Genomic DNA, 19900 nt, shown 5'->3' on the forward strand with positions numbered 1-19900 from the left:
TTTATCACCTATCTCCCACCCTCTAATGGCAAAACCGTGATCTGGGTAGTTGTGGATAGGTTCAGTAAACAAGCACATTTTGTACCCTTATCGGGCCTTCCTAATGCTGAGACTCTATCTAAGCTTTTCATTGAGCATGTGATTCGGTTGCATGATGTGTCTGTCAGTGTGGTGTCCGATAGAGGGGTGCAATTCGTGGCAAAATTCTGGAGACCTTTCTGTAAAGGGCTGGGCATCAGTCTGACCTTTCATCGGCCTACCATCCCGAGACCAATGGTCAGACTGAAAGGACCAATAAGTCTTTGGAGCAGATCGATCCTGCGGTGTCTTGTCACATCCAGACAGGATGATTGGTGCTCTGTGATACCTATAGCGGAATTCGCCTTCAATAATCGTGTCAATCAGTCTTCTGGTACTTCTCCTTTCTTCTGCAACTATGGGTTTCACCCTCATTTTGGTGAATTCTCCAGACTAGATTCGGAGTGTCCAGGGGCTGATTCGGCATTTTTGCGGTTGGAGGAGGTTTGGAGAGAGGTTCAGAGAAACATTGGGGAGGCTCAGGGCAAATATATATTTTTTGCGGATAAACAACGCTCGGTGGGGCCGACTTATCAGGTGGGGGATAAGGTATGGTTATCCACCAAAAACATAAGGCTGAGAATTCCCTCTGCTAAGTTGGGTCCCAAGTTTATTGGTCCGTATGAGATTTTAGAGGTGATCAATCCTGTGGCCTTTTGCCTGCGTTTGCCTCCATCATTACGGAATCCTAATGTGTTCAATAAAGCGCTTCTGAAGCCATCGGTGCCTTCCTCTGATGAGTCTCCCTCACACCCGCCGCCTGTTATGGTAGATGGTCAGACCGAGTATGAGGTGGAACAGGTGGTGGATTCTCGTATGCTCCGTCGTTCACTTCAGTACTTGGTCCATTGGAAAGGATACGGTCCTGAGGATCGGTCATGGGTGCCGGCGCGTTCGGTCCATGCTGATCGGTTGGTCCGGGCCTTTCACGCTCGTCATCCAGGGAAGCCTGGGGGTCCAGTGGCCCCCCCATTGAGAGGGGGGTACTGTCATGGTCCAGTCCGGAGTTTATTTTCTGCTGTCTTCACTCCGGACTGGTCATGCGGGAGTTAATCTCCTCAGCCTCGTTCTGGAGCTAGCTGGGCAATTTCAGTCTCTCACAGCCTGCTGACCAGTGTTAGTGATAGCTCAAGCTTCCAGTTTAGAGCCTCTGACCCTTGTACCTTGGTGTTCCTCCTGCCTTTGACTGATATTCACGTGTAAGACCCGGACTGATTTCTGACCCCGTCTCTTGGTATTTGTCTCTGCTGTTACGTTCCCTCTCTGGCATCTGACTCCCCGGCTTGAACCCCAACCACGTATTTCATCTCACATTTTGGACCCTGTGCTCATGGTATGGCTTTCTGACTCTCAGCTTGGTATTTTGACTACGTGTATTGCTGCTCCTTCTGGTGCATCTGCTCCTGCTAGTTTCTGACTCGGTTCGTCTGATTATTCTCTCTCGTTACCTGTGGCACCTGTGCTGTTGCTCAGGGTTGCTGCTCTTAGTGTGTAACCTCTCTTCCCTCACCAGCTCCCCCTGGTGGAGGTTTCGCTACACCAACTTTACGTACTGGCTCGGGAGGCTCACGAAAAAGGGGCCCACTTCGGAACAAAAAAGACCTTGCAATGGCTGCAACAGAAAGCTTACCACCCGCGCTTGCCAGCTGTTGTGGACGAAGTTTGCCGGACCTGCCGCTTATGCTAATTGGCCGAACCACCCGCTCAGCGAGCCGCAACACAGACTATTGCGACCTCAGCGCCTCTTGAACTCCTGACGGTGGATTACCTGACCATTGGGCCTGCATTTCAGGGATACGAACACTGCCTCGTTATGGTAGATCATTTCACCAAGTTCGCTATGGTCACCCCCACTTGGGATCAGACCGCAGAGTCAGCTGCCTCCGCCATTTGCAGAAACTTTATACAAGTATACGGCTGTCCTCAATGGATACATTCTGATCAGGAAGCATGTTTTTTGGGAAAAGTTATGGAAGAACTACATCACCTCTATGGAATTGACAAATCCCGGACCACACCGTATCACCCGCAAGGAAATGGGGCTTGTTAACGCTTTAATCAGACATTGAATAAGATGTTGCATACTCTGGAGAGTGACAAGAAGGCCCGTTGGCCCGAATTTGTTTCTGAATTAGTATGGGTCTATAACAATTGGGTACAGCGAATTACTGGCTATACCCCCTACTCCCTGTTGTTTGGACGAGAGGGTAAAGGGATCACGGAGGTGGAGTTGGACCCCGAAGAACCTCAGCCCTGGACTGGAGTGTCGTCTTGTGTCCGAAATCATCGCCATCAGCTGCAGACTCTTCACCGAATTGTACACACCAAGCTCCGAGACTGGGAGCACCCAGGGAAAAATGCAACTCCACCTCCTCACCTCCAAAGCGGGGACCGTGTGCTTGCACTAGATCAATGCCCCCAGAACAAGCTAGAGCCGCATTGGGAAGAGAGTCCTTATCGGGTCTTACGCCGTATCCACCCGGAAGGACCTGTGTACGAAATACGACCCGAGGAGGATGAAACACTGCCCACTCGTATTGTGCATCGCAACATGTTATGCCCGTGTACTTCCACCTACCCGAAGCAACTGGAGCCTGCCCCGTCGACATCTGAACCATCATCTATATGTTGGGACCCGGACGACGACGAAGATTTCCCCCCAGAACCCAGAGGCCCTCCACTCAGTAATGAACCAGCTGACACAATTAGCCCACCTGCACCAATCAGCCCACCAATCTCCACCACCCCAGAAGACTCCACCCCAGTTGAACTGAGACACTCCGAGCGGTCAACAACTGGCAAACCCCCTGAACGATATGAACAAGATCAGTTCATATGGCAACGAACACTGAAACCCTTACAGACCGATCTCAATAGGCTAAGGCCCTCATCCGAGGACTGGCGAGCTTACAGGATGGGAGAATGTGGGGAGGAGGACTCCCAGACAGTGACGGGGCCGGAACCCAGGGGACCGCCATCAGGGTTCCTGAAGGAACAACACTGGGGCGACAACAAAGGGAGACACACGACTGAAGGTGTCAGGGCAACAGGGGGCGGGGTGAGGACAAAGGGAGGAGGGGGCGCTCTCAGGTGGCAGTTGGCAGAGAGTGTGACAGGAGGAGAGAAGCCGAGTGACTTAGAGAGAGAGATGGGGTGACGAGCAGTGTGTGTAAGGGACACCGTCAGGAGTCTGTGAGGAGAAAGCTACACACTCACTGACAAGAGAAACGTGAGAGACTTTTACCGGAGGCTGCTCCCCGCCCACGGTCACACACAGCCACGCCCGCGGTCTCCCGCCCTTTTGAGACAGGTCCGTTACCTCAAGTCGCCGCTGCGATGACACGTAAAATGGCTGCAGCAGCCTGGAGACTGCCCCCCTGTCTCCTTCCACAGCTGTGGCCCTGCCATCACCGGCCTCAGTGGATGCCACCTCACCATAGGTGGCAATAGAGGCCCATGTCCCATCTACAAGGGGACCCTGAGCAGAGGCCGGCCGAACGTCATTTGGGGAACTGCGTCATCACTGCACTGTGAGACGAGAGCTGGTAAAAGACGTCCTGAAAGCCCCACCAGCACAGAGTCTTCAGGGCCTGTTGTGCCCCACCAGCGCAAAGTCTTCAGGGCCTGTTGTGCCCCATCAGCACAGATCCTTCAGGGCCTGTTGTGCCCCACCAGCACAGATTCTTCAGGGCCTGTTGTGCGACATCAGCACAGATCCTTCAGGGCCTGTTGTGCCCCACCAGCACAGAGTCTTCAGGGCCTTTTGTGCCCCACCAGCACAGATCCTTCAGGGCCTGTTGTGCCCCATCACCACAGTTTCTTCAGAGCCTGTCAAGCTCAAATCATCCCGGGACAGCAAGGCGTCAAGGCAGCCGCATTCAGTGGCCTCTAAGCGGCCGCACCTGTGAACCCGAGCGACGTCTGGAAGGATAAGTGAACTATAGGAAATAAGGACCCATAGTTTGGGCCATACGTGGCCTTCGACGCCCGGACTAGCCGGGTTAGTCACCTTGAATATAAGAAAAGTATTTTTTATTTTGTTGAGTCCCTGCGAGGACAGATTGTTGTTACCCCTGTTACTTGTTCAGCATAGCTCCAGCGGCTCCAAGTTATAAAAGTTGATTTCACAAGTCATACCTTGTCTCGTGTCTCGTCACTGCATCCTGAGAACCTGCTCAACCCTACACTGACATGATCAGACCAGGAAAGAGAGACAGGATACAAAATCCGGCCTGGATCATGACATCAATATAAAAAGAAGGGTCTTAATCAGTCTATCACTGCTAATGTACATGTTGATTTCCTGAAAGAAATATATTTCTTCAGTATTGAATAACCCCAGCAGCCAGCGTTAAAATTATAAAATTCCAATTCTTATCTGTAATATAAATTATGATATCAATAGAAAAACAATGTATCCAACTTGTTTGCTAATTTACAAAAAGTCTTGACTTAAACAATAACTAACTTTCTAATGAAACGTTTCCTTTAAAAGTGAAGCTGTCACCATGAAAATATTATTGAATCTGCAGGGAGGATGTTTAGAGCAGGGAGCTGAACTGATTGTTATAGAGTTTTGTGCTTTAATCATTTAATCCCCTTCTTTTTCTGAGATTTTCGGTTCAGGCGGTCCTATCAGTGACTGACAGCTGTCTTTGTATACAGTAAGTGTGCATACAGAGAATTTTAGGAAAGTGAGAGTATTTCAGAGCGCACAGTTGATTACAATGAATAGGAAGAGAAAGCAGTAAATCAGGCGACAAATACACCAGACAGTAATGTGCTGTATAACTGCAACAGTGAAGATCAGAATAGTAGTCTGCGAATAAGGATGGAATCACATAAGTGTGTAACAACTGTCGCGAGAGCATCAGATGCGATATGCTAATGACACTCAGCTCCTGCTCTGCTGCTAGAGTGATCCGAGTGTCAGTGCTCTGTGCTCCAATCCTGAGAGTATGGCAACACAGGTGCGGAGGAGACAGAGAAAGTAATTTGTTCATCTCCTCCATGGCATGACTTGGCGTATATAGGACTGCACTTTGATGACATCCGTGGCAATCTGATGTTTCACTCGCACCCAAAGACTTATGTGAGCTGAGCCTCACTGCCATTGGCATGAGATGATAATAGGAGATGTGAGCTGTGACACTCGGCAGTGTTACACGCTAGTGTGACTCCCGTCTAGCACAGATGTAAGCAGGTATGAGGATGCAGTAATGCAGAGAATGCAGAGCAAGAATTAACCAAAGTGCGATTTAATTTAAAACAATAGAACTCCTCGCAGGGAGTCAACAAGAAGGTAACAGATTGCATATAATACAACAGCCTTGTTGTTAAACTCCACTTATCGTGACTTTGTTGGTCATTACTCGCATGCAGTCTGAAGAGTGATGAAATTCCAACAACGGCTGACACTGTGCCTTTGGACCTATTCCGCCCAACACTCAATCTCGCTTCTGGCGGCAACGGGCGGTCACCGGTTCTGCCCATTGAGCCTCTAGTCCTTTAATCTGTAAAGCCAAAGTGGGAAATGCTGTAACAGTAAAATAATGCTACCCCTGACAGTAACACCATCGGTTTGAGTCAATTTTCTGCAGCGAACTGTCTAACTGAACAAAAGTGATAATTTTTTACCATTTTTTAAATCAGTGTTATGAAATGTGCTGTTAGTTATAGCGTAATGGGTTAACATCTGTTTCTATGGAAATTTCATTTTGACAGTATTAAGGATGTTTTTAAATCAAAGAGATTGAAACTGGCTGGATACAATCCTGGGAAATCTCAGAGTTTAATACTCATATTTTCAGCACATGAGACTGACATTGCATTCATTTACCTTGATTCGAACTTATAGGAAAATTTGCCAAACCTTGCAAATATTACTGTAATTAAAAAAATTATTGTGATTATCACTTCTATGAGGCAACTCTGACATAGGCCAGATGATATTTGCTATATAAATAAAACAAATTATCTAAAATATCAGGTATTTGTGATGTTAACCGGTATTAACCAGTGCATAACTACCAAAAGTAGTACACGGAAGAAAAATAAGTACACTGGAAACTGAGCCATGGTTGCCCAAAGTTCATGCATGTGGAGTAAGGGTTAGCTTTCTTGGTCTGATTCCTCAAATGATCTATTATACACAAATGACTAAAAATGTTAGTGCTGGATATGAAAGAAATCTTCAGGCATATGGGTCTGTTCAGCCAAAATACTTACAATGGCCATAAAGGCAAAAGGGCATGCCCTACCTGATAAACAGGTAAGGAGGTGGAGCGAATCCTCACGTGCCTCCTCTATCCTGAACACTGCACACATATATCTAATGTTATTATACTGTAATATGATGCATTTGTTATGTACTGTGTGTAAGTTTAGCGATAATATAGGACCTAAGGGGATTAAAATAGAGGAGGGCATCATAGAGAGAGGGAATAGGATAGCATAGACTAGATAGGAGTGTTAGTAAGGTACAGGCAGCATGGGAGTTGCTTAGTGGGGAGGAGTTAAAGTCGAGCAGGGCAGAGTCATAGGGATTTAGATGAAGCACTTCCTGGATAGGCAGCAGAGCCCGGGCAGGCTTGCCCAGGGCAAGGTGTAACTAGCAGATGAAGTGGATGGCTGGCCATGGGGATAAAGCTGTTACATCAGTAAGGGGCACCAGGCAGAGAACAGTGCAGTCGGGCACCAGCTTAACGGGACCATCCTCTGGAAGGATCTGGGGTCTGTGACCATGGTGAAGGTTGCTGAGATGGCAGTTCCAGCACCTTTCCCAATTGGAACTGGACGAGGGGCTGACAGGGAGTTGGTGACGCTGGAAGCACGGATGGGACACATTGTCCAAAGAGGCTGCCCGGATGGAAAGGAAAAGGGAGACAGGACTACTAGGAAGGATCGAGGCTGCCCGGATATCAGTGAGAAATAGGAAGAAGATGGATATCTTTGTGTATAACCTGTGATGCCAGTGTAATGAAAGCCCTCTTGCTTAGTAAAGTTCAACTGTTGGAAAAGAACTGTGACTCTGTGGTGTTTGGTGGAACTTGGAAATGTGGAGCCAGAGTGACAGAACTGGAAAGGACTCTGACAGTGACCGTAAGTCTTCTGCTGCATACGTTGCACATGCAACAAAAAGGACATTGTGTTTTATCTGTGGGGCACCAGAGTGTGGGAACCATACAGCCCATAGCCACGACTACCACTCTGACTGCCTTACAAATACATGACACCATGATGCAATACAGTGGAGGAGTGTGATGCTGGGAAACATTGGTGCCTTACTGTTACACAAATACACACCCGTCTAGTCCCTTCTCAGACCGCTGCTCTCTGTTGTGCCCAACTTTGAGCTTCTTGGGTTGCCCAACAAGTGACATAATTTCCTTAGGCCTTTTAAGGCACATAATGACACACACCTATGCCTTTTGGATTGTTATTCAAGACTTTAGTTTGTTTCTCTCCTCTTGTGAACTCTTTGTTATTTGCTGCATCCATCCTGTGATTTCCAAGTTTCATGAGGTTTTCTCGTCCTCACTCTCCACATGTCATCCTGCCAGCTGCACCAATGCTTGGGGCAAATGTGCCTACCTTGACCAGGGACTTAATGGGTCCACTTCACCAAGTGAGCCTAAACAGATCCTAATACTGACATTCATGTGGATTTAACATTGACTCAAACCAACCACCTAAATATTACTATGGGCCATGTTCACCACTTTATGCCAAGAGTATTTTTTACAGATACTGACATTTTCAAAGTATACATTATGGTCTATAAAACATTCTCCAATCTCCAGTGCACATCCAGTGATGTGCCATTTCATTCAATAGAACAGTACAGTCAATTGCTGTCTTAAGAGTTCAGGTTACCAAAGACCAAAGAATTGAGGAAACAGCTGAGGTGGATGTGGAATTTAGATAGCCCATTTTAATAGTACAATCAGTATGTCTGGTAGCAAAGGGGGTTATAATATACCGATTTATACAGTTTAAATTGAATTCAGTAGTGACTACAATCTACAAAAATGTATGCAAGTAGTCACCTAGTACCAGTGGCAGGTAAATTCATTGACTGTGCATGTGGAAGCAGAAAAAGCAGTATAACTCTGTCTATTTGTCTTGTAGAAATCCTGTAGCGCAAGGAAGTAAGCTTTATTAATCTTCTATCCTACAGCAGTTACTGCAGCAGGGGAGGGCATGGGGAGATGCTCCTACTGCAGCCAGTTGTCCCACACACGAGAGAAGGAGGACATGGCTGAGATCCTGAGACACAGAGAAGATTCCATTACACTATGTAGCAAATTTTTATTTATTTTTTGTTCCTGGGTCCAAAGTGTGTTTTCCTAACCCGTTATGCCTAAAACAAATAGAAAATAGTTGCTGTTCCGCAAAAACTTTGCTTTTGTGATCAGGACATTGAAATTTTGAAATTTGTCTGTATTCGTGAAAATTCTCAATTCGTATTCAATACTGAGTAGTCTTCTAGAATATTGTTGAACTGCTAGAATTGTGCAGAAGTTTCTACAATTTTCCAGAATTATCTCGAAGTTTCTAGAAACTTTTAGAACTTTCTAGAACTTTCTCGGACTGTTCAATAGTAGTCATACAATTATAAAAGCATAGGTGACTCGAACCCACATTTCGGTTTATGTTATCGCTGAGTAAGAGAATAACGAATCCTAGTTAAAGAGCAATTATTTGTTTTAGATTGCATCAAGAGGTTGTTTGCGCCAAGCAGATGCATTTTGCTACGTGTGTGGACAATTTATAAAGACAAGAGCATGAAAGTATTCTGTGAAATTATGTTGTATAATGTGCGAGGCCTACAAGGCTTATTTTGGCATGCCTGTTGGGGATCAAGACAAGTCCTGGGCACCTCATTTCACATGCAAATATTGCAAGAAATCTCTTGAAGGTAAGGTGAATAATCGCTGCTCGTTTAGATGGCAGTGCTTTATTTTGTAGAATTTCAATGATTTAGATCTAGTACAGTTTAACCCCTTACTGGTCGAGGACGGAATAGTATGTATGTGGCTAGTATCGCCTGCTTTGATGAAGGCTCCATCGGTGAGCCTGCATCAAAGCCTGGACATGTCAGCTGTTTTGAACAGCTGACATGTGCTCACCATAGGCGCGAGTGGAATCGCGCCTATTGCGTGCCTATTAAGTAGTTAAGTGCCGCTGTCAAACGCTGACAGTGGCATTTAACAAGCACTTCCAGCCACTGGGCTGGAAATACATGCACCGCTGACTCTGTCACGTGATCGAGGGTCATCGATGCATCGGCATAACAACCAGAGGTCTCCTTGAGACCTCTATTGTTGTTGATGCCGGATTGCTATGAGCAACATCCTGTGGTCAGCGCTCATAGCAATGCAGTAATTCTTCTACATAGAGGTAATCTGAGCTATGGCAGCTTCTAGCCTCCCATGGAGACTATTGAAGCATTCCAAAAGTAAAAAAAGGTTTTTAAAAATATGAAAAAAAGAAAAAAAGAAAGTTTAAATAGCCCCCTTTCGCCCCATTCAAAATAAAACAATTAAAAAAATCAAACATACACATATTTGGTATCAACGCATTCAGAATAGCCTGATCTATCAATAAAAAAAAGATTAACCTGATCTCTAAATGGCGTAGCGACAAAAAAGTCAAAACGCAAGAATTACGTTTTTTGGTTGCCGCAACATTGCATTAAAATGCAATAACGGGCGATCAAAAGATCGTGTCTGCACAAATGTGATATCATCAAAAACGTGAGCTCGGCACTCTATACATTGCTAATGTGGTAAGTGACTATTATAGCTGCAAACATCTGGTTTGTAATACAATATCTTCATAGGTGTATAGAGGCCCATTTCCAACAACCATCACTCCAGTGTTCTTATGGTACTTTGGGTATGCTAACTGTGTAAGAAGGCTAATGAATGGTTAGAATACCCTTGAAAACCCTTGTGCAAGTAAGTTAGCACAGCTGAAAACAGTTTGGCTGATTAGAGAAGCTATAAACCAAACCTTCCTTTGAGCTGTTTGAGAATCTTGAGCATTACATTTGTTGGTTCCATTAAACTCTCAAAATGGCCAGAAAAAAGAACTTTAATGTGAAACTCAATAGTCTATTCCTGTTCTTAGAAATGAAGGCTATTTCATGTAAGAAATTGCCAAGAAATTGAAGATTTCCTACACCGGTGTGTAATCTTCCCTTCAGAGGAGAGCACAAACAGGCTCTAACCAGAGTAGAAAGAGAAGTGGGAGGCCCCGCTGCACAACTGAGCAATAAGAGAAGTACATTAGAGTCTGTAGGTTGAGAAATTGATGCCTCACAGGTCCTTAACTGGCAGCTTCATTAAATAGTACACGCAAAACGCCAGTGTCAACGTCTACTGTGAAGAGGTGACTCCGAGATACTGGCCCTCAGGCCAGAGTGGCAAAGAAAAAGCCATATCTGAGACTGGCTAATAAAAGGAAAAGATTAATATGGGCTAAAGAACACAGACATTGGACAGAGGAAGATTGGAAAAAAGTGTTATGGACAGACAAATCCAAGTTTGAGGTGTTTGGATCACACAGAAGAACATTTGTGAGATGCAGAACAACTGAAAAGATGCTGGAAGAATTCAATTTTGCCATGCCATGCCATACCCTTTCGCAGCACTTGATTGGAGCCAATTTCATCCTACAACAGGACAACGCAAAACACATCTCCAAATTATGCAAGAACTATTTAGGGAAGAAGCAAGCAGCTGGTATTCTATCTGTTATGGAGTGGCCAGCACAGTCACCAGATCTCAACCCCATTGAGCTGTTGTGGGAGCAGCTTGACTGTATGGTACGCAAAATGGGCCCATCAAGCCAAACCAACTTGAGGGAGGGGCTCCTGGAAGCATGGGGTGAAATTTCTCCAGATTACCTCAGAAAATTAATTGCTAGAATGCCAAAGGTCTGCAATGTTGGAATTGCTGCAAATGGAGCATTCTTTGACAAAAACAAAGTTTGAAGGAGAAAATTATTATTTCAAATAAAAATCTTTTTTTCGAACCTTGTCAATGTCTGGACTAGATTTTAAATTCATTTGGCAACTCATTTGATTAATAAAAGTATGAGTTTTCATGGAAAACACAAAATTGTCTGGGTGACCCCAAACTTTTGAGCGGTAGTGTATATTGGACTTTGAACGTCGTTACCAAGGACAGTATAATACCAATATACATTTGGGGGCTTCTTCGAGAAAGCGATTTGCAGTGCACTCATAAATCTAGAAAACTACTCAATTCTGAACCTTTTTGAGTGATTTTTGACTGTCTTTGTCTATTTACCATGCAAGTATTTTTTCATCAGACTGCATGAGCGAAAACATAATAATTTCCTTATGGTCATAAAATCAAAGTTTGTCCTGAATATAGTCGTTTTTCCATAGAGTTTAAACATAAGCAGTAGAAATATTACACTTGGAAGCCAGGCACAAAAATTGTGTTACATAGTGTTATGGGAAATAGAAGATGCAAATAGTAGTACTACTAGGATTTTTTTTTTACATTTTGTGTGTTTCATGTGCTTAGCGTGCCTTTAAATGATTTTATTGTGGTAATACATGGCTTAAAAACTGAACATTCATGGATAAACACAGAATGATATAAATTTCTTTTTGCCCATCACTCCTTACATTTCATTAAGCCAGTTCTTCCATCCAGCCTTACCAGAGTCACCCACTAAGCCGAGCATTAACTATGTCTCTAAGACGAGTCAGAGTTCACTGTTCACCAAGCTTTGCTTTTAATTGACTTTGCCTGCTCTTAAAACCTGAGTTTTACATTTCTGCAGGTAAGACAGCGTGCTTGATAATAAGGGATAATGTTGATTATCCCTCCCCAATAACAAATTGCCTACCTAAGGGAGTACTAAGCTTAATTAAAGGATCAAAACTGTCCGACAGCTGGTGCCCAGCACGCCAGCGCTCTCACTTCAGACACTTGATTTGTCTCAAATAAGGCACATTAGCCAGAATTGAAAAACTTGGCTTTTAAAAGGATGTAAGGGCAAAGTGATCATTGAAGGTGGAGAATCTAGATCGCTGGTTTGAATAATGAGCTACATGGACATAGATAACCCCATGGTCTTCCTCTACTTCTGGAGTTAAAAAGAGTAACTTTTAAAATGTCTGTTATAACAAGTTATGCCAAATAGGGTTGTATCTACGTATCTCTCTATCATCTATCTCTCTATCTATCCATCCATCTATCAATCTGTGTTTTATTTGTGTAAAATGTACTGTATTTTACTGTTATCCTTCTGTTAGGCTGCAGATAGGTATGACAGGGTTAACCGTAGGGCCTGCCCATTGTTGGGGAAGAGGATTGGGATCTGTGGGTTAGTTGGGGACAGATTAAGTTAAAATAAGGTGATCATGAACAAGTGTGTGTGGTTTGGCGAAGATAGTAGAAATCAGAGAGAAACTGATTAAGATAAACCCCATCAGTGGCAGCGGAATTTCTTAGTAAGCAAGTAAGAGGGAATGTATAGCCACAAACTTTATTAGAATCCCTACGGGTCTCTGGAGAACGGACAAATATCGGCCAGGCCTTGAAAGTTATGGGTCCAAGAGAGTCAAAGTCAGCAAAACTGGGACGCTCTTAGTTAAGTGACAGCCAGAGGCGCATCATTACGTAGTTACCTAGAAGTGGGATGAAGGATAGTGGTCACTGGGATCGGCACAACTTAAACTCGCGCTATACATCATAGAAATGATGAAGGTCTCTGCCTTGTTCTGCAATGCACCAACTGTGATGCTGAAAATGTTTATGGAAAACATGCCACTGTATTGTAAAAAAAAGCGAAATCTACATCTCCTGCTATTTAATCTGTGCAAGATGAACTGTTATTAAAAAGGATTTTGTTTTTATGAACTTAAGTTTTCCTTATCTTAGTGTCTCATAATCCAAAGCATGGCAGACCAGAGCTAGTAAGTGTCCTTTACCGTAATGCAGCCACACAGACACACCAAAGCAAGACCCCTGTTGCGTCCCAGGGATTGGTAGATGATTACCACGCCCATGACTACTGCTCCGAGCCACGTTACATATGTATCTATAATCTACGTTATCTGTCTGTACCTTCCTCCCGCCTTCCTTCTCTTTTTCTTCTGTTTATTTCTTTCTCTCTTTCATTTTTTTCTCTTTCTTTCTTTCTTTCTTTCTTTCTCCTTCTTTCTTTCTTTCTTCCTTTCTTTCTCCTTCTTTCTTTCTTTCTTTCTTCCTTTCTTTCTGTCTTTCTCTTTCTTTCTCTCTTTCTTTCTTTTTTCTTTCCTTCTTCTCCCCTCTCCCCATCTCTTTCTCTCCCCTTCCCCTCTCTCTCTCCCCCTTTCTTTCTATCCCCCTCTCTCTCTCCCTCTTATTAGATGCAGTGATTTTCTTTCTTTCAATCTTTCCATAGTTTTCTTTTTTTTTTTCTTTAATTTTTGCATTTTTTTATTCCTTCCTTCCTCCATTCTATCCTTTCATTCTTACTTCCTATCTTTTTTCTTACTTCCTATGTTACTTTCTTTCTTACTTCCTATCTATCTATCTATCTATCTATCTATCTTTCTTCCTATCTTTCATTCTTTCTTTCTTTTTCCTCTTTCTTTCTTTCTTTCTTTCTTTCTTTCTTTCTTTCTTTCTTTCTTTCTTTCTTTCTTTCTTTCTTTCTTTCTCCCTTTCTTTCTTTTTTTCTCTCTTTCTTTCTTTCTTTCTTTCTTTTTCTTTTCCCTGTCCCCCTCTTTCTTCCTCTCACTCCCTCCCTAGCTCTCTGTCTATACCTGTCCCTTCCTCTCCCTACCTCTCCCTCTCTGTCTCTCTCTCTCACTCTCACTCTCTTTCACTCTCACTCATTAGATGTTACTGTGACACAAGCCTTGTGGTCAAAACAAACATCAATCACAGTCAGGTTGAACATGGAGTGGTTCTGCACCTATAACTAATTGTCTCTAGATATTACGGAGCTGCAAGCATAAAATAAACCAATTATGGTGGCAGGTGTTCAGTGAAGCACCGATTTTACAGTGAATGGTTGGGTGGTGGTATAATTTACAATGTCAGATGGTTCAGATGACTAAACTGAATATGTATAATCTGGAAGGTTGATAAATTTTCTTTTTTCATGCAATTTTCTTTCCAGGTGAGTAGTCCTTGTGTCATTCTCTTGTGTACAACCAGCTTTTCTTAGAAAGGTGTGATTGTATGTACATTGACCAGCATTGAGCAAGAACCAGCAACACAGAACCGCAAACTCTTATTATTGCTGTTTTCCAAGTAGATTTTCGATTGCATGTTTTTTTAAGTGAAATATATTATTTTCACAGCATCTTCCATTAGCAATCCAGTTAGTCCTAGTTACAAATGGTGTGAAAATGTGAAAACTCTTACAAAAAGTAATTGAAAGAGGTGATAGAGATATCTTCCTGCCTTGAGTTCTTCAAGTATATAGATATGCTTGATGGTTTGGGAACATTTCAGAACTTTTCATTTTACATATGAAGTTCACTTAAAACTAAAACAGGCTTTTACACAATTCCTAAATGTAGATAAAAAGACCCTTATCTAAAAAAATAATTAAAAAATAGAAGACTTTTGTCATTTTTTTAATAAAACAGTTCAATATCACGTCAGTTTGCTTTCAGTCACTATTCTGACTGCGCTGAGAAGCCATAATTGCATCTAAAAATCACAGGTAACTGATGGTCAGAAATGATCAAATATTTTCACATTCAAATTTGCCAGGTTCGAGCATTTTTCTTTTTTACATTTGTCTTACAGTTAATCGATTCACCTAAAATCACAGTATTGCAAATTCTCTTATTGACCTTAAAAGACATAACACAGTGAGGTCTCCTAGGACTGTAACCATCCCAATGGGAAATTAGTCTGGTGTTTTCAATCAAAGGATGACAATCAGGTGTAAGTGGGTGACCAGTAGAGTTGAGCGATACCGTCCGATACTTCAAAGTATCGTATCGGATGGTATCGGCCGATCTTTAAAAAAAGTATCGGTATCGCCGATTCCGATACCGGAAGTCCCATTCAAGTCTATGGGACTTCCGGTATCGGAATAAGAAAAACCCTTTCCTGCCCTTGTACAGCCTCTCTGGGGTCTGTACGGGCCTTTCGGGGGGCTGTGCCGGCCTGCCAGGGGGTCTGTGCAGGCTCCGGTGGTCTGTGCCGGCCTGCCGGTGGTCTGTGCAGGCTCCGGGGGGCTGTGCCGGCCTGCCGGGGGGCTGTGCCGGCCTGCCGGGGGGCTGTGCCGGCCTGCCGGGGGGCTGTGCAGGCTCCGGGGGGCTGTGCCGGCCTGCCGGGGGGCTGTGCCGGCCTGCCGGGGGGCTGTGCAGGCTCCGGGGGTCTGTGCAGGCATCGTCCGATGGGACTACAAGTCCCATCGGGCGATGCCTGCTACCATGACAGTGATTGACACATTAGCCAATGATGGGACAGTAGTAGTCCCATCATCCGGCTAATGTGTTAAATGTAAAAAAAAAAAAAAAAAATTACATGCTACATACATACAACATGCATACTACATACATGCTACATTCATACTACATACTACATACATGCTACATACATACTACATATATACTGCATGCAACATACATGCTACATATATACTACATGCATGCTACATACATACTACATGCTACATACATACTACATGCTACATACATGCTACATACATACTACATATATACTACATGCTACATACATGCTACATATATACTACATGCATGCTACATACATACTACATATATACTACATGCATGCTACATACATACTGCATGCTACATGCATGCTACATACATACTACATACATACTACATGCTACATACATACCACATATATACTACATACATACAATACATTCATACAATACATACATAGACATACAGTACATATAACATAGAGTAACATACTTACCAATACTTGTCACATTGTTCCCCGAAGCCATTGTCGTCTACGGAATAAATATTAACATAACAAACCACAAAAATACTCACCCACGATCCGAAGCAGTCCACGAGTGTGTCCCACGACGATCTTGGGTAGAGAACGGCAGCATCAGATGATGCTGCCGTTCTCTACGGGCTGAAGGAATCCAATGACGGAAGGTAGGTATCCTTCCGCACTGTATTCCTCCGCCACTTAAAAAAAAAAAAGTCCCTAGTCTCACTTTATGCCATTGCTGCGTGGGAATTTCCCACACAGCAATGGCATAAAGTGAGACTAGGGACTTTTTTTTTTTAAGTGGCGGAGGAATACAGTGCGGAAGGATACCTACCTTCCGTCATTGGATTCCTTCAGCCCGTAGAGAACGGCAGCATCATCTGATGCTGCCGTTCTCTACCCAAGATCGTCGTGGGACACACTCGTGGACTGCTTCGGATCGTGGGTGAGTATTTTTGTGGTTTGTTATGTTAATATTTATTCCGTAGACGACAATGGCTTCGGGGAACAATGTGACAAGTATTGGTAAGTATGTTACTCTATGTTATATGTACTGTATGTCTATGTATGTATTGTATGAATGTATTGTATGTATGTAGTATATATGTGGTATGTATGTAGCATGCATGTAGTATATATGTAGTATGTATGTAGCATGTATGTAGTATATATGTAGTATGTAGCATGTAGCATGTATGTAGTATGTATGTGGTATGTATGTAGCATGTAGTATGTATGTAGCATGCATGTAGTATATATGTAGTATGTATGTAGTATGTATGTAGTATGTATGTAGCATGCAGTATGTATGTAGTATGTATGTAGTATATATGTAGTATGTATGTAGCATGCATGTAGTATGTATGTAGTATGTAGTATGTATGTAGCATGCAGTATGTATGTAGTATGTATGTAGTATATATGTAGTATGTATGTAGCATGCATGTAGTATATATGTAGCATGTATGTAGTATGTATGTGGTATGTATGTAGCATGTAGTATGTATGTAGCATGCATGTAGTATATATGTAGTATGTATGTAGTATGTATGTAGTATGTATGTAGTATGTATGTAGCATGCAGTATGTATGTAGTATGTATGTAGTATATATGTAGTATGTATGTAGCATGCATGTAGTATATATGTAGTATGTATGTAGCATGTAGTATGTATGTAGCATGCATGTAGTATATATGTAGTATGTATGTAGTATATATGTAGTATGTATGTAGTATGTATGTAGTATGTATGTAGTATGTATGTAGCATGTAGTATATATGTAGTATGTATGTAGTATATATGTAGTATGTATGTAGCATGCATGTAGTATATATGTAGTATGTATGTAGCATGTAGTATGTATGTAGCATGCATGTAGTATGTATGTAGTATTTTTTTTTTTTTTTTTTTTTTAACATTTAACACATTAGCCGGATGATGGGACTACTACTGTCCCATCATTGGCTAATGTGTCAATCACTGTCATGGTAGCAGGCATCGCCAGATGGGACTTGTAGTCCCATCGGACGATGCTTGCACAGACCCCCGGACATCAGCACAGCCCCCCGGCAGGCCGGCACAGCCCCCCGGCAGGCCGGTACAGACCCCCACAGGGTGCACAGACCACCGGCAGGCCGGCACAGCCCCCCGGCAGGCCGGTACAGACCCCGGGCAGTCCACACAGCCCCCCGGCAGGCCGGCACAGCCCCCCGGCAGGCCGGCAGAGACCCCCGGAAGGCCCGAAATGACGGCGCATCATGATGCGCACACACCGCGCATCATGATGACGTCAGGCCGTCAATCAACTGAACTTCCGATTCCGATGCCGAATTCCGATATTGAAAAAATATCGGAAGTCGGTATCGGAATTCCGATACAGCAAGTATCGGCCGATACCCGATACTTGCGGTATCGGAATGCTCAACACTAGTGACCAGTTATCTTTAAATATATGAAAGTCTCATCTTCACAATGTTTGTGGAAATGTATCATGGCACAAACAATTAAAATTTCTGAGAACCTCAAAAGAAGAATTGTTGATGTTCGTGAAGCTGCAAAAGTTTACATACCATCTCTATAAAGTTCAGGCTCCACCTGAGTATAAAAAAAGCTTGTTGTTTCCAGTGTTTTGTAAAATAGTTCTTTTTTTAGAACTGTGATAAAGAACAGCGTTGTCATGCCGCTGTCGCTACTGCCGCTGCTCCTGCCGCCTCTGCCTCAGCTCTTGTGACTGCGCCATCCACAGCACTCTGGCGCGCTCACCTCCCCTGGCGTGCTCCCACAGCAGGCGCACGTCATCAAGCTCCCCTACTTCCGGTCCTGCTGTTGGCCTCTGTGCTCCGTCTGGTGTGCATGCACACCTCGCACCATAGACAGCGGCACAGGCTGAACTGCTCTATCCCTTTTCCTCCGTGATCCTGGAGGACCCTGTCCCGGAAGTCCTGCAGCGCATCCTATATCAGGTAGCCTCGCCCCCTGCTCAGTGCCTGATTATCATTTGTGCTTTGTGAGCAATTTCGGGTCCACGCTCTCCTGCATTCCCCCTGCCTAGCATTCTGTTCTGTGCCTATTGCTCTGTCTTACCTTTCCTTGTGACCTCCTTGAGGCAAGTTTTTGCTACAGCTCCGGTACTCCATCGTCCTGAAGCTAACAAGCTCTTCATCCTTTAGGTAGACGCCTCTGCCACCGGAGCCGGTGCGGTTCTTTCTCAGAGATCTTCCTCCGGATGACCGGTCACCTGCGGCTTCTTCTCTAAAATGTTCTCTACCTTGGAGAGAAACTATGCCATCGGTGACAGGAAGCTGCATGCCATCAAATTAGCCTTGGAGGAGTGGCGGTATCTTCTGGAGGGAGCTGTACATCCACTCAAGATCTACACAGACCACCAGAACCTGGCATACATCCAGTCAGCACAAAGGCTTAATCCCCGGCAGGCCAGGTGGTCGCTGTTCTTTGCCCGGTTCGATTTTGAGCTTGATTTCCATCCCGGCGATAAGTACCTCATAGAATCATAGAATCATAGAATCGTAGAGTTGGAAGGGACCTCCTGGGCCATCTGGTCCAACCCCCTGCTCAAAGCAGGATTCGCTAAATCATCCCAGTCAGATGTCTGTCCAGCCTCTGTTTGAAGACATCCATTGAAGGAGAACTCACCACTTCTCGTGGCAGCTTGTTCCACTCATTGATCACTCTAACTGTCAAAAAGTTTTTTCTAATATCTAATCTGTGTCTCCTCCCATTCAGTTTCATCCCATTGCTTCTAGTCTTTCCTTGTGCAAATGAGAATAAAGTTGATCCTTCTACAGTGTGACAGCCCTTTAGATATTTGTAGACAGCTATTAAGTCTCCTCTCAGTCATCTCTTTTGCAAACTAAACAATCCCAAATCCTGCAACCTTTCCTCATAAGACAGGGTTTGCAGACCGGTCACCATTCTGGTTGCTCTTTTCTGAACTTGCTCCAGTTTGTTGATGTCTTTTTTAAAATGTGGTGCCCAAAACTGGACACAATATTCCAGATGAGGTCTGACCAAAGAGGAGTAGAGGGAAATAATGACTTCACGTGATCTAGACTGTATGCTTCTGTTAATGCATCCTAGAATTGCATTTGCTTTTTTTGCTGCTGCATCACACTGTTGACTCATATTCAGTCTGTGATCTATTAGTATACCCAAGTCTTTTTCACATGTGCTGTTGCTTAGGCCTATTCCTCCCATTCTGTATATGCTTTTTTCATTTTTATTGCCCAGATGTAGTACTTTGCATTTTTCCCTGTTAAAAACCATTCTGTTAGTTGCTGCCCACTTCTCCAGTTTATTTATATCTTTTTGAATCCTCTCTCTCTCTTCTCT

Source organism: Dendrobates tinctorius, unplaced genomic scaffold (genome assembly GCF_039654945.1).
Source record: "Dendrobates tinctorius isolate UK_male_01 unplaced genomic scaffold, ASM3965494v1 ptg000113l, whole genome shotgun sequence".
NCBI classification, from domain to species: domain Eukaryota; kingdom Metazoa; phylum Chordata; class Amphibia; order Anura; family Dendrobatidae; genus Dendrobates; species Dendrobates tinctorius.